This window comes from Rhipicephalus microplus, chromosome 3 (genome assembly GCF_043290135.1).
Source record: "Rhipicephalus microplus isolate Deutch F79 chromosome 3, USDA_Rmic, whole genome shotgun sequence".
NCBI classification, from domain to species: Eukaryota; Metazoa; Arthropoda; class Arachnida; order Ixodida; family Ixodidae; genus Rhipicephalus; species Rhipicephalus microplus.
Genome location: NC_134702.1, coordinates 24995546 through 25006656, shown reverse-complemented (window position 1 = coordinate 25006656; position 11111 = coordinate 24995546). Strand labels below are relative to the sequence as shown.

General features: G+C 44.2%; 8 non-coding genes across 8 annotated transcripts; 4 read left to right on the top strand and 4 right to left on the bottom strand.

The window, feature by feature from the left end:
- The first annotated feature begins 4517 nt into the window (after nt 1-4517).
- On the top strand, nt 4518-4589 carry TRNAE-UUC (transfer RNA glutamic acid (anticodon UUC)). The gene has a single exon. It is a non-coding gene; the product is annotated as a tRNA-Glu (tRNA).
- Nucleotides 4590-4596: 7 nt separating this feature from the next.
- TRNAQ-UUG (transfer RNA glutamine (anticodon UUG)) lies at nt 4597-4668 on the top strand. Its single transcript has one exon. It is a non-coding gene; the product is annotated as a tRNA-Gln (tRNA).
- Nucleotides 4669-6015: 1347 nt separating this feature from the next.
- Nucleotides 6016-6087, bottom strand: TRNAQ-UUG (transfer RNA glutamine (anticodon UUG)). Its single transcript has one exon. It is a non-coding gene; the product is annotated as a tRNA-Gln (tRNA).
- Nucleotides 6088-6094: 7 nt separating this feature from the next.
- On the bottom strand, nt 6095-6166 carry TRNAE-UUC (transfer RNA glutamic acid (anticodon UUC)). Its single transcript has one exon. It is a non-coding gene; the product is annotated as a tRNA-Glu (tRNA).
- A 3426-nt stretch (nt 6167-9592) lies between these two features.
- TRNAE-UUC (transfer RNA glutamic acid (anticodon UUC)) lies at nt 9593-9664 on the top strand. Its single transcript has one exon. It is a non-coding gene; the product is annotated as a tRNA-Glu (tRNA).
- A 7-nt stretch (nt 9665-9671) lies between these two features.
- TRNAQ-UUG (transfer RNA glutamine (anticodon UUG)) lies at nt 9672-9743 on the top strand. The gene has a single exon. It is a non-coding gene; the product is annotated as a tRNA-Gln (tRNA).
- Nucleotides 9744-10339: 596 nt separating this feature from the next.
- TRNAQ-UUG (transfer RNA glutamine (anticodon UUG)) lies at nt 10340-10411 on the bottom strand. Its single transcript has one exon. It is a non-coding gene; the product is annotated as a tRNA-Gln (tRNA).
- A 7-nt stretch (nt 10412-10418) lies between these two features.
- TRNAE-UUC (transfer RNA glutamic acid (anticodon UUC)) lies at nt 10419-10490 on the bottom strand. Its single transcript has one exon. It is a non-coding gene; the product is annotated as a tRNA-Glu (tRNA).
- Between the last annotated feature and the right edge of the window lie 621 nt (nt 10491-11111).

Genomic DNA, 11111 nt, shown 5'->3' with positions numbered 1-11111 from the left:
ACTTCAAGCACTTCTCGAGAGATTCAGCTCATTTCCCTATAATGATGCACGTTGGTGTCGCTGGTTTGAGGCCAGAAACGTGAACATGTTGGTAAATTTAGCTGGAGATTCTGACATCGTTGAATAGCCAAATGTATTGCTTCAGGTAGTAACAACAAATCTACGTATTGCTTACATTAGCTGAGAAAAAGTACTACTGGTTCAAGAGGGAACCAGCTAGACCACTGCCTTCAAACTGGTTTGCTGTCAGGTTTTTCCAGCCATGATGCACCCCTACTGTCTGCCGGCTTGGTTTCAAGAATATCAGAGAAAGTTTGAAACGAAGAGAAATGACATGTTATGAAGTGAAGATAACAGGTAGGGATGGAAAGTAGACGCATTTATACTGTTGGAGAGGCAAACGTGAGCACCCATGAGCCCCTGGTGAGCCCCTCCCGTCTCTTAAAAAAAAAAAAGAAGAAACCCGCAAGATTGCGGTAGACGGCAGAATGACCCCCATACCTTCATATCCTTCATATTTGGCCCGATATGTCTTGGCTTGCAATACTTCCGTCCTGACCTTAATCAGTAGAGAACTACCCCGAGTATTATCATAGATCCTTTCCTTGGCAATTTCCTGCTTAAAAGTTCGATAGATATCTAGTGCGGGTTTCTTAATCATGCCCATTCTCTTCATATCAGTCTCAGCTTCTTTCACATTCTTCTTAACCAATAATTCTTTTTGGTTTGCCCCGTGCTGTTTTCTAAGTATTTACCAGTTAGTGGTTCGCTTCCTCCATTTTGTATCGACATTCTTCATGTACAAGTAGCTGAATACCTTCCTAGTCCAATGCTCCTCCCCCATTTCTCTCAATCACTTCTCAAATTTCACCTTGCTGGTAGCTTCCCTGGCCTCAAATGATGTCCATCCCATATCACCTTGTACTCCCTGATTTGGTGTATTCCCGTGAGCTCCTATAAGGCAAGCCTACCTATTCCACGTTGCTTAATTTCTAATCTTGCTTGAATTTCTGATCTCATGCACAAGACCGCATTGCCGAACGTCAGTCCAGGAACCATGACCCCTTTCCACATTCCTCTCACAACATCATACCTATTGTAATTCCACAGTGCCCCGTTTTTCATCACCGCTACATTCCTGTTACCTTTAGTCGTCACGTATATTTCGTGTTGCCTTAGGTACTCGGCCCCATTGCTTATCCATACGCCTAGATATCTGTATTTATCTGTTATCTCTAGCGTGACCTCCAGTATTCTAAGCTCACTACCTTCATTGTCATTAAAAATCAAGACTGCTGATTTTTCCTTACTGAATCTGAAATCTCACCTATTTCCCTCCGCAGATGTCCATCAATCTCTGCAAATCTTCCTTGTTGTTGGCCATTAGCACTATATCATCTGCGTACATTAATGCTGGTAGTGCCTGATCAATAAGTTTTCCTTGTTTAACGAAGAGAGGTTGAAGCTCAGTCCACTTTCCTCTAATTTGGCCTCGAATCCTTGACGGTACATTACGAATAATAAGGGTGACAAGGGACATTCCTGCCTAAGCCCCACTTTTACCTCTGCAGGCTTGGATACCTGTTTTTCCCACTTTATAATTACCTTGTTACCTTTATAGGTATCCCTTAAAAGATTAGTGACTACATCTTCCACGCCTAGTGTGTCCAGTATTCCCCACAATTCCTCTTGAACCACGCTATCGTACGCTCTCTTGATATCCAAAAATGGTAGCCACAATGGCCTGTGTTCCTTTTCTGCTATTTCGATGCACTGCGTCAGTGAGAACAGATTGTCGTCCATCCTCCTGTGTTTCCGAAACCCATTCTCCAGTTCCCCCAGCACCCCCTCATCCTCTATCCATGCCTGCAGTCTTTCCTTTATGATCTGCATCGCCAGCCTGTAGACCACTGATGTCACTGTTATAGGACGGTACTTGCATTGCAAACACCCGCACTACCTCCTAGCGGAGAAAGCAGAAAACACTTCGCGATTTCCGGTGTCCAGCCGCCGCAGCGGCCTTAGAAGCGGGGTTCTCTGCCTGCAGCGAGTCAATCCACGAGTGCTGCTTCTTTTGAGTGCTTTTTTTTTCTTTTTAGAAAAGCTGGGCGATGCCTAGCTGTAGTGCATACTCGGTGCGAATCGCGTGCACCACCGGATGTACCTGGTGGCACGTACTTTTCACGTATGTTCGCTTCACTGTTGATGGCAAATTTGCATGCGGAGCTCTCAGCTGTACGCTCCGTTGGTTCTTACTGAGAACACGTGCGAACTTTCGTTTTTACTGTTGTAGGCATCGTGTCGCGTTTTTAGAAGTTGTGTGGGTCATACGGAAGGACAATAAACTTGTCTTGTTACCAGACTAAGTGTTTATGCATTGCACGGTGTGCGCTCGCTGCGTGTTAGTTGTGTGCGCACTGGAAATACACACTTTACATGCACGATCACGTATACAATACAGCTGTGCCTTCTTACCGACGTGAAGTGCGTCATGTACTAGGCTGGCGTTGCACGGAATAGCTACGAAGCAAGCTCTCAAAATCGTGCATTGCCACACTGACACTATATACGAGCAAAGAACTGCTAATCGGCCCGTGGATCGGGAAATGTGGCTAAGAGAGAGAGAGAGAGAGAAAAAAAGGTTTTGCGGTGAGCAGAACGCGCAAGTCACTGCCGGGTGAGTGCAAATACGATGATGCAGGGGCTGAGTGATTTTCACTCCGACACGTACCGGTGATTTCTGTGCCGTTGCACAAAAAACACTCCACGAAGTATATGTCGAATAATTACCGAAAGTATTATTTGTGTTACTATTCGTCGTTCACCCATCGAACACACAGTTTCACGTTGGGCTGTACCCAGCAATGGTTTCACCGTTCGTGCATATTTCGCTTTTATTTTTACGAATGCGTGCCCCATCGATACCTAACCAATACCTAAATGACTAATGTAATACCTAAATACCTAATACACAGACGTGTAATGTGACACCAACATATATAATGACGCTATAGTTTCGTCTGACTGGGGTTCTTTTACTGTTTATTTTTCCTGCTTTACCATTGTTCTAATGTGCAGCCACGTGGGTTGGTGGCGGCTATCTCAACGGAACTGCCGAGGCTGTCTACACGCACGGCGTTATCTACTGCCACGTCCCAATCGGCTATGCCATCAGCCTTATTCTAGGTGAGTGGACACCGCTGCACCGAGATTCCTAACACTAAAGTGAAACAATTAAATTGGTTCAGACCGATAAATTACACTATGAAAACTCTGATGTCGTCAATTCAACCACCATAGGTCTATTAACGGATGAGAACAGACGTGAAAAGTTTCACTTTGAAATTTTCCGCTGCAGCCTTCCGATGACGACATCATCGATTTCGAAGTGCTTTTCATATTTTGCCTGTGTTGGCTCAACAAAATTTTCTGAAACATGATACGTTACGTCTCTCGCTCCCTCGAACGACAATGCACGTCATTTCCTGCGATTAGGAACTCCGCAAGCCCTAGCAGACGCCGTCAAAACATGTGACGTCATGGCGTTTGGTGCGGGAATTTCGAGGTGGGGTCACCGCCCACATCTTTTTGTGCGGGCGCTCGCTTGCCATGCGTTTTCTCGCAAAAGACGTGGTGTTTTTTTGGTATGGTGAAAAAATAAACTACCTATGCAAAAAAAAAATGTTCTTAAATCTTCCTAACTTGGGTCATGTAGTTACCATTTGGTATGTGCGTGTTCGTGGTTCATGCGTCAGAATAGTGACCAGGCTGATTCTCTTTGACATAAAGTTCTATGACAACGTAGTCACTAAAGGCTTCGCAATATGACACAGAGCTAAACAGCATCAAGGTTCGCGATCTCGCGTGCAACTTGTACCATGGTTGACTCGTAATTCCGTTGCAGCATTCGTTTCTTTCGGGTTTCGATATAGCGAAATCGGCACTCTCGCTTGCGCTTAATGGGGCATAATCGACTGGAAAGAATCGATATGCCCGTAGCTACGTATTACACCAGCACTAGTGAACGGGAGTGTGTCATTGTAGATGCCGCCATCTTGTCGAATCTGATTGGCCCGGAGTGCCTCTATGGCCTTTCTGACTGGCTCGCAATGCCGTACGTCAGTACAAAATATGACGTCATTCTGTCTGGCAAATCAAGCACACCCTCGCGACAGTAAAGGCGGCTGACAGCCGACAGAGCTAAAAAAAAAAAAAAAAAACAGGACAGGGGAAACCAACGCGAAGGCTGACAGGTTTATTATACAATCAACTAGTGCGATCCATCAGTATGGATCACTTAAAGTAAGGTGGGTTAAGACTTAATTTCGCAAAATATTTTAATTTTGAGATTTTGAAGTCATCTGGAGGATTTTTTTCTCTTTCAGAAATTATATCCTACTTCGTCCAGAGCCTAACTATCACGCTCACAAATGCTAGCATGCGCGCTCATATTACGCGAAAGAACCAGCGATAACTGTGACGTATATTACTGCTTGTTTGTATTGAGCGCTCGTCCTGCCGGCGTGGTCTAGTGGCTAGGGTATCTGGCTTTCACCCAGAAGGCCCGGGTTCGATTCCCGGCGTCGGAAGCGTTTCGGTCTCATGGTGTAATGGTTAGCACTCTGGACTTTGAATCCAGCGATCCGAGTTCAAATCTCGGTCAGACCTGACATTAAAATTTTTTTTTGATTGCTAGTTCACAGAAAACTCCGAATTTTTGTTTCTAGTCAATGCTAGGCGTACAAGATGCAACATTTTATTAAGTTCAGCTTTCGTTCTTCTTTAACTAATTACAGACACTTCAGAAGTCACTTTGCCTTCAGAGACCCCATATAGCAAATGGTTGCAGACGCAAAAAAATTCCACTTGTAGCTTTATTATTGAAAAGTAAATTTTCCAGCATGGAAAGGCTCTTGAATGGACAATTCATTCCAAGGTATATAAATATAAAGCAAAAACTATGTCAGTTCCAGCTAGAATTCGGCCATACTCCAGTAGCACTAGTAATAACGTTGACATGCGCGATGTAAGAAAAAGAAAGAAAAGTTGTACGTCACTGTTTGACTGGTCACATCACTACCCTCCCCCCCCCCCCCCCCTCCAGAAAAAAATAAACTGCAGGCAGCGGGAAGAAATAAATGGTGTGAAAACTCGCCCGGTAGCCTTACGCATAGACAGGTTATAAAATGACACCGTTAAATATTGAAGAAAAAAATGTGCCAACATGAAGTGAAACGACGGGCTAAATAGCACTACTAAAGGGCATGAAAACAACCCGTGTAGTTATGATGAACACAGTATATCCTAATGAATAATACAGCTTTATGCGAAGGAATTTCAATTTCGTATATGGTGATAGGACAGAAAAGAAGTGTTTTTAGTCCTTAATTTGTGCCAGATACACGTACCTATTTTCTGTCTCGAGGGCTGGATTAGGCCGGATTAGGAGCTCCGCGAGTGCGTATTTCTGATAACGGTCTCGGTAAAATGCCCATGAGTTTGATCGAAATCTGACAAGTCGTTTCCTTCACAAAAGCACACATACACACCCTCATCTTGTATTAAAGGTTCACGAACTAGAACAAAAAAAAAAGAGAAAAGAAGCCACTCCTTCGCTATTCCAAAATTGCCTCGTTTATCGCGAGACGAGGCTTGGTTAGCGAGAAAATTCGGGTGGTGACCTAACCTCAAGTTGTGACGTCATAAATTTTGATGACGACTGATAAATCTTACATCGTTTCTAACTAGTAAAAATGAAGTACATTGTCCACTCAGGGGCCATACACTTAACATACCAAGTTTCAGAAAAAAAAATTTTTCAGCTAGTATAACCAATATAAGCGTATACATACATAAGCATGGACGTGGACAAATTAACGACGTTAGAGTTTTCACGGCGCAATGTGTAATCCTAAACCAAGTTATTGTTAGATTTTAGTATCCACTTAAACAGGATCAGGCGGAGTTATCAATGAACCAAGCTTCAAAAAAATGCTCAATAAAAAAAAAAACGTGAGGTCTCACCGAGATTTGAACTCGGATCGCTGGATTCAAAGTCCAGAGTGCTAACCATTACACCATGAGACCGAAACACTTCCGACGCCGGGAGTCGAACCCGGGCCTTCTGGGTGAAAGCCAGATATCCTAGCCACTAGACCACGCCGGAACGACGAGCGCCTACAATACGAGCGAGCAGTGATGTATACCTCGCCGTAATCGCTATAGCGTCACGTGTACCGATTTCCTTGACGTAACCGGAGCGTACATTTGTGCGAGTCTTTTTTCCGGCTGTTGCGACTGCACGAAGTGCTGCAGGAAGGGAGACACTTATAAGCAGCGTCACCGCCGTGGCATTTGCAGAATATAGCGCATCGACACGGTCGAACCTTGCGCGTGGTCAGTAAATAGGTGTATATATGTGTATATATACCTTTATATACGAAAATTCTCGAGTACTTGCTCTATATCGGCAAAACGGCTGAAGCAAAGCTTGGCGTGAGCTTGAGTGAGCTTGCCTGACTATTGCCTTTCTTTCTTTCTTTCTTTCTTTCTTTCTTTCTTTCTTTCTTTCTTTCTTTCTTTCTTTCTTTCTTTCTTTCTTTCTTTCTGTCTTTCTTTCTTTCTTTCTTTCTTTCCCTCTTCTTCGTCTTCCTTCTCCAGTTGTTCCTTCCCTCTTTTCTTTCCCTTTTTCTTTTACCTTTCTTTCCTCTTTCTTTCCATTTTGCAATGCTTCTTCCTCTGTTACCTTACTCCATGACGGCGATTGCATATCTCCATCCCCGTGCTTGGCAGCACAACACTTCGGTTGCTGCGGGTAACAACGGTCATGCATTCGTATTTAGACAGGAATAAAATGGGGCAGCGTGAAATCACAAGTCACCTCCATAACCCAAAGAAAAAGTACAATGGAACAAAATTGGATTAAACAACCCCGGGAGGTCGAAATTTTGGAGCCCTCCACTACGGCGTCTCTCATAATCGCATGGTGGTTTTGGGACGTTAAACCCCACATATCAATCAATCAAAATTGGATTGCTGTATTTGCAACGGCTGATAGCCGTCCAGCCTACGATCGAGAGAGCGTCAGTGGTTCGAAGACGGCTCATTCAGAAATGCGCCCCCGACCAGAGCACCTTCGAGTACCGCACTCGTGCACGCACTCTATAGTAGCGCCCAGCTTGTCTGCTTTAACGCCCGCTCGGGCGTCTGTGACGCGGTTGCGCTTCTCTATTAATAGCAGCTTGGAGACCACAGTGACGATCGAATTCTCATTCATTTCATTGCGGAACGCAACACCAGCGACTGCACAACAAATAATTACACGTAGCTTTAGCGCAGGTTATAAATGAGCGCGAAAGAACAAGACAGGCAGAAACAGGCGCTTGTTCTTTTGTGTTTGTTCAGTTTGCGCTCAATCAACGCATAGTGACAGAGTAAGTCCAACGAGTTCAGCACAATAACTACGCGTGTTGTGCACCATCATATTGCAATCCTTGCGACGAATTAGGTCTTCAGCACCTCGTAATCATAAAAAATTCGATGTGTTCATCAACGCCTCATCATAACTCCCCCTTTAAACGGCCAATTCGAGCACTCAGCTTTGGTGGCTAGCGTTGGTATCGTATCTTCTAACAATCCGTTTAATTTTCTGTCACACACACCATTGTGGTCTAGTAGCTAGCTACATGACCGCTGTATACCGCGCTGTAGAAAACACGGTCGATAAGTATAGACAAGGAGAAGCGCAGACTATCAACTGAAGTCCGCGCTTTTCCTTGTCTTTCATCTGTCTTTCATCTACCGCGCAGTATTTATCGATCATAAATCACCAACTGGCCCAATTGTCGACTTTCACATGTAGTTATGGTGTGTGAGTGCTGACCCGGAGGTCAGGAGATCAAATCCCGGCCGTGATAGCCGCATCTCATTGGAGGCAAAGTGCTTGGAGGCCCACGTGCTTAGGTACAGGTGCACGTTCGAGAACCCCAGGTCGAAAGTTTCGGTACCCTCCACTACTCATGTTACCGTGGTTTTTTTAATGTAAAACTCACAGCAATTATGATTACTTCCTGTTAAAGCTTGGTGGCTTGGCTTGACCACTGCACAACCGGCCGACGGCACCGTTATTGATTAGGATCAACCTCGTGAATGCAGGGGTCACAAGATAACAAAACAAAGTGACGTGTTATGTCGCAAAGCACGAGGGGAGGCGGTGGAAGGGCTCGACACTGTTCAGTACGTTTGCTAACGTTCAAGCCTTTTTTTTTATCGGACTCTCTATATCGCAACCCTACATAGTTGCTTGCAATCTTATAACGCGTGGAGCCTAGCAGTAGATACCAGCGACAATAGTGATACGGTGACCCATTTTTGCAGAGTCGCAGCCAATGACGACCAAGAACTTAAAAAAAAAAAAGCAAGAAAAAGGTTAATCCACTACGAGCTGAATTATGTCGCTACAGCGGAATTATAAAACCGGAAGTCTTTTCAGCTGGAAAGATTGGCGGTCCAATAATCTAGCTGGCAGTGTAATGCTTTTTTTTTTTCATGAGTCATTGAACGTAGGACCGAGTCTTACCTGCGCCCCGCCGCGGTAGTATTTCCCATCGAGGCGGAAATGCTGTAGGCCCATGTGCTCAGCTTTGGATGCACGTTAAAGAACCCCAGGTGGTCGAAATTTCCGGAGCCGTCCACTACGACGTCTCTCATAATGATATATGGTGGAACGTTAAACCCCACATCTCAATTAATCGAATCATACCTGTGTAGTGCTGTCAAAGTTTCCGTTGCTAATGCTTTTCTCATTAAGAGAGATAGATAAATAGATAGAAGAATCTGCGATCAGTTCTCTGCTAAGCTCGATTTCCTTCATTTTCTTTTATCTTTTTTTTACGTTATGTCTTTCTTGCTTCCTTTTCAGTTTATCTCGATTACTGCTCTCGCATTCAACACTCAAAGAAAAGATCGAGTAAGAAGGGCGCCTTTATGTCCCACAACAATAACCGTCATACATATTGCATTCGTTTCGTTTCCTCATCACCGTGCACCCGGCACTTCCAGTTCACGAATGACATGTGCGTTATCAGTGCGTCATAGCATTCTCGAGATAAGAAAGTGGCCAGCCAGAGAACACCTACCCCGTTGGGCCAGCGCCAAGTTTCTTCAAAGGAAGCGCAAGTAAGCTCGACGATTGCTGTTGTGGGACGAAAAGACACCTTTCTTTTAAGAATGATTATTTATTTATTTATTTATTTATTTATTTATTTATTTATTTATTTATTTATTTATTTATTTATTTATTATATATATATAATTCAGTACGCACTCATTAAAAGAATGCAGCTAACGTTCTGTCCTCGACTGTCAACGAGAAATCGGGCTGCCGTCGCGTGAAACCTTCCCGCAGCAGCAGCAGCGCCTTTCCTCCTTTCCCACGACTGACGCAGTTCCGCCAGCTGGAAAGGACTTATCGAGTGCGGGCGCTCGGATACACATGTTGCGTGACGTCAGACTCCCTACGTGCGCACGCGTTTTGCTAGGTCGTAAATTCCGTCGAGGTAGCGTAGGCAATACGCGCTCACCGGCTTGTCGTTCCGGCGTGGTCTAGTGGCTAGGATATCTGGCTTTCACCCAGAAGGCCCGGGTTCGATTCCCGGCGTCGGAAGTGTTTCGGTCTCATGGTGTAATGGTTAGCACTCTGGACTTTGAATCCAGCGATCCGAGTTCAAATCTCGGTGAGACCTCGAAATATTTTTTTCATATATTTTCTAACCTTATTTCAGTGGCAATGCCGATCATATATTATAACACCAGTTAAGCGTACACGAACTTTTTTTTCGCTGTGTGTTTTACTCTCACGATAGCAATTACACCCCCCCCCCTTTTTTTTTTTACTTCATTACGTCCCTAAATGCGAGTGGCTACGCCACCTTCCAAATCCAGCACCAAACATCGTGACGTCAGCTACTAAGTACTACGTAGTTTCCAACTAGTACAAATGCAGTACATTACCCCCTGAGGGACCATAAGCTTAACATGCCAAGTTTGAGAAAATTTTGTTGGGTCAATGTAGCCAAAATACGTGAAATACGCATTGAACTCCGCAACTTCATATGAGGCTATTTAGGCGCGAAACTTAAAAATGGTACTCTCACCTTAATTTTCTCCTCCACTAACAAACCATTTATGATGTTGAAAATCACGACGTTTGAGTTCTCACAGCACAAGTTATAAAACTAAATTGATTCGTTATTTTCCTTTAGTATCCCTTTAGTCAGTTTTATACGTGCTTGTCTTAAAATCAAACTTCAGAAAATTTTAAGAAGAAAAAAAAAGTCTGAGGTCTCACCGAGATTTGAACTCGGATCGCTGGATTCAAAGTCCAGAGTGCTAACCATTACACCATGAGACCGAAACGCTTCCGACGCCGGGAATCGAACCCGGGCCTTCTGGGTGAAAGCCAGATATCCTAGCCACTAGACCACGCCGGAACGACGAGTGGGACAGCGCGTATTGCCGACGCTCTCACGACGGAATTCACGATCTATCATGTGCGTACGTAGTGCGTTTGACGTCACGCTACATATGTCTGGGCCCCTGCTCATTAACTGGACTAATTGATGGCGTCATTGAAGCTAGAGTAAAACTAACTATTGAAACTGACTGCATTCGCTCTATGGTTTCACTTCAGCGGCTTCGTCGGAAATCATACACCATGCTCTATTTTTTTTTTTTTCAATGAGGCAGTTACTATCTTCAACGTTGGCGAAGCGATATATCAAGTGAACTAGTAGTGCCATTCAATACCATTCAATTAAACAAAAATTAATTTTCATACTTTCAAGCTCTTTTTTTTCCCTATCAACGCACCATTATCAGCAGCAGCGATCTTTTTACAATTTACTATGAGCATCATCCTAGAATATCTACGTTGCAAGACGGAAGTTATCAGCCAGCGACGTCACAAGTACCGCTGTCTAGAGCAAACTGAAGAGCCTTGTCAGAAATTTTTACTAGCTGGGGTAAGGTGGGGTTATATTTCTAGTTGTCTGACACCCCCTCCCTCTCGTCTATCTGGCTATACGCCAACGGCTACCTTATTCTATCCTGTA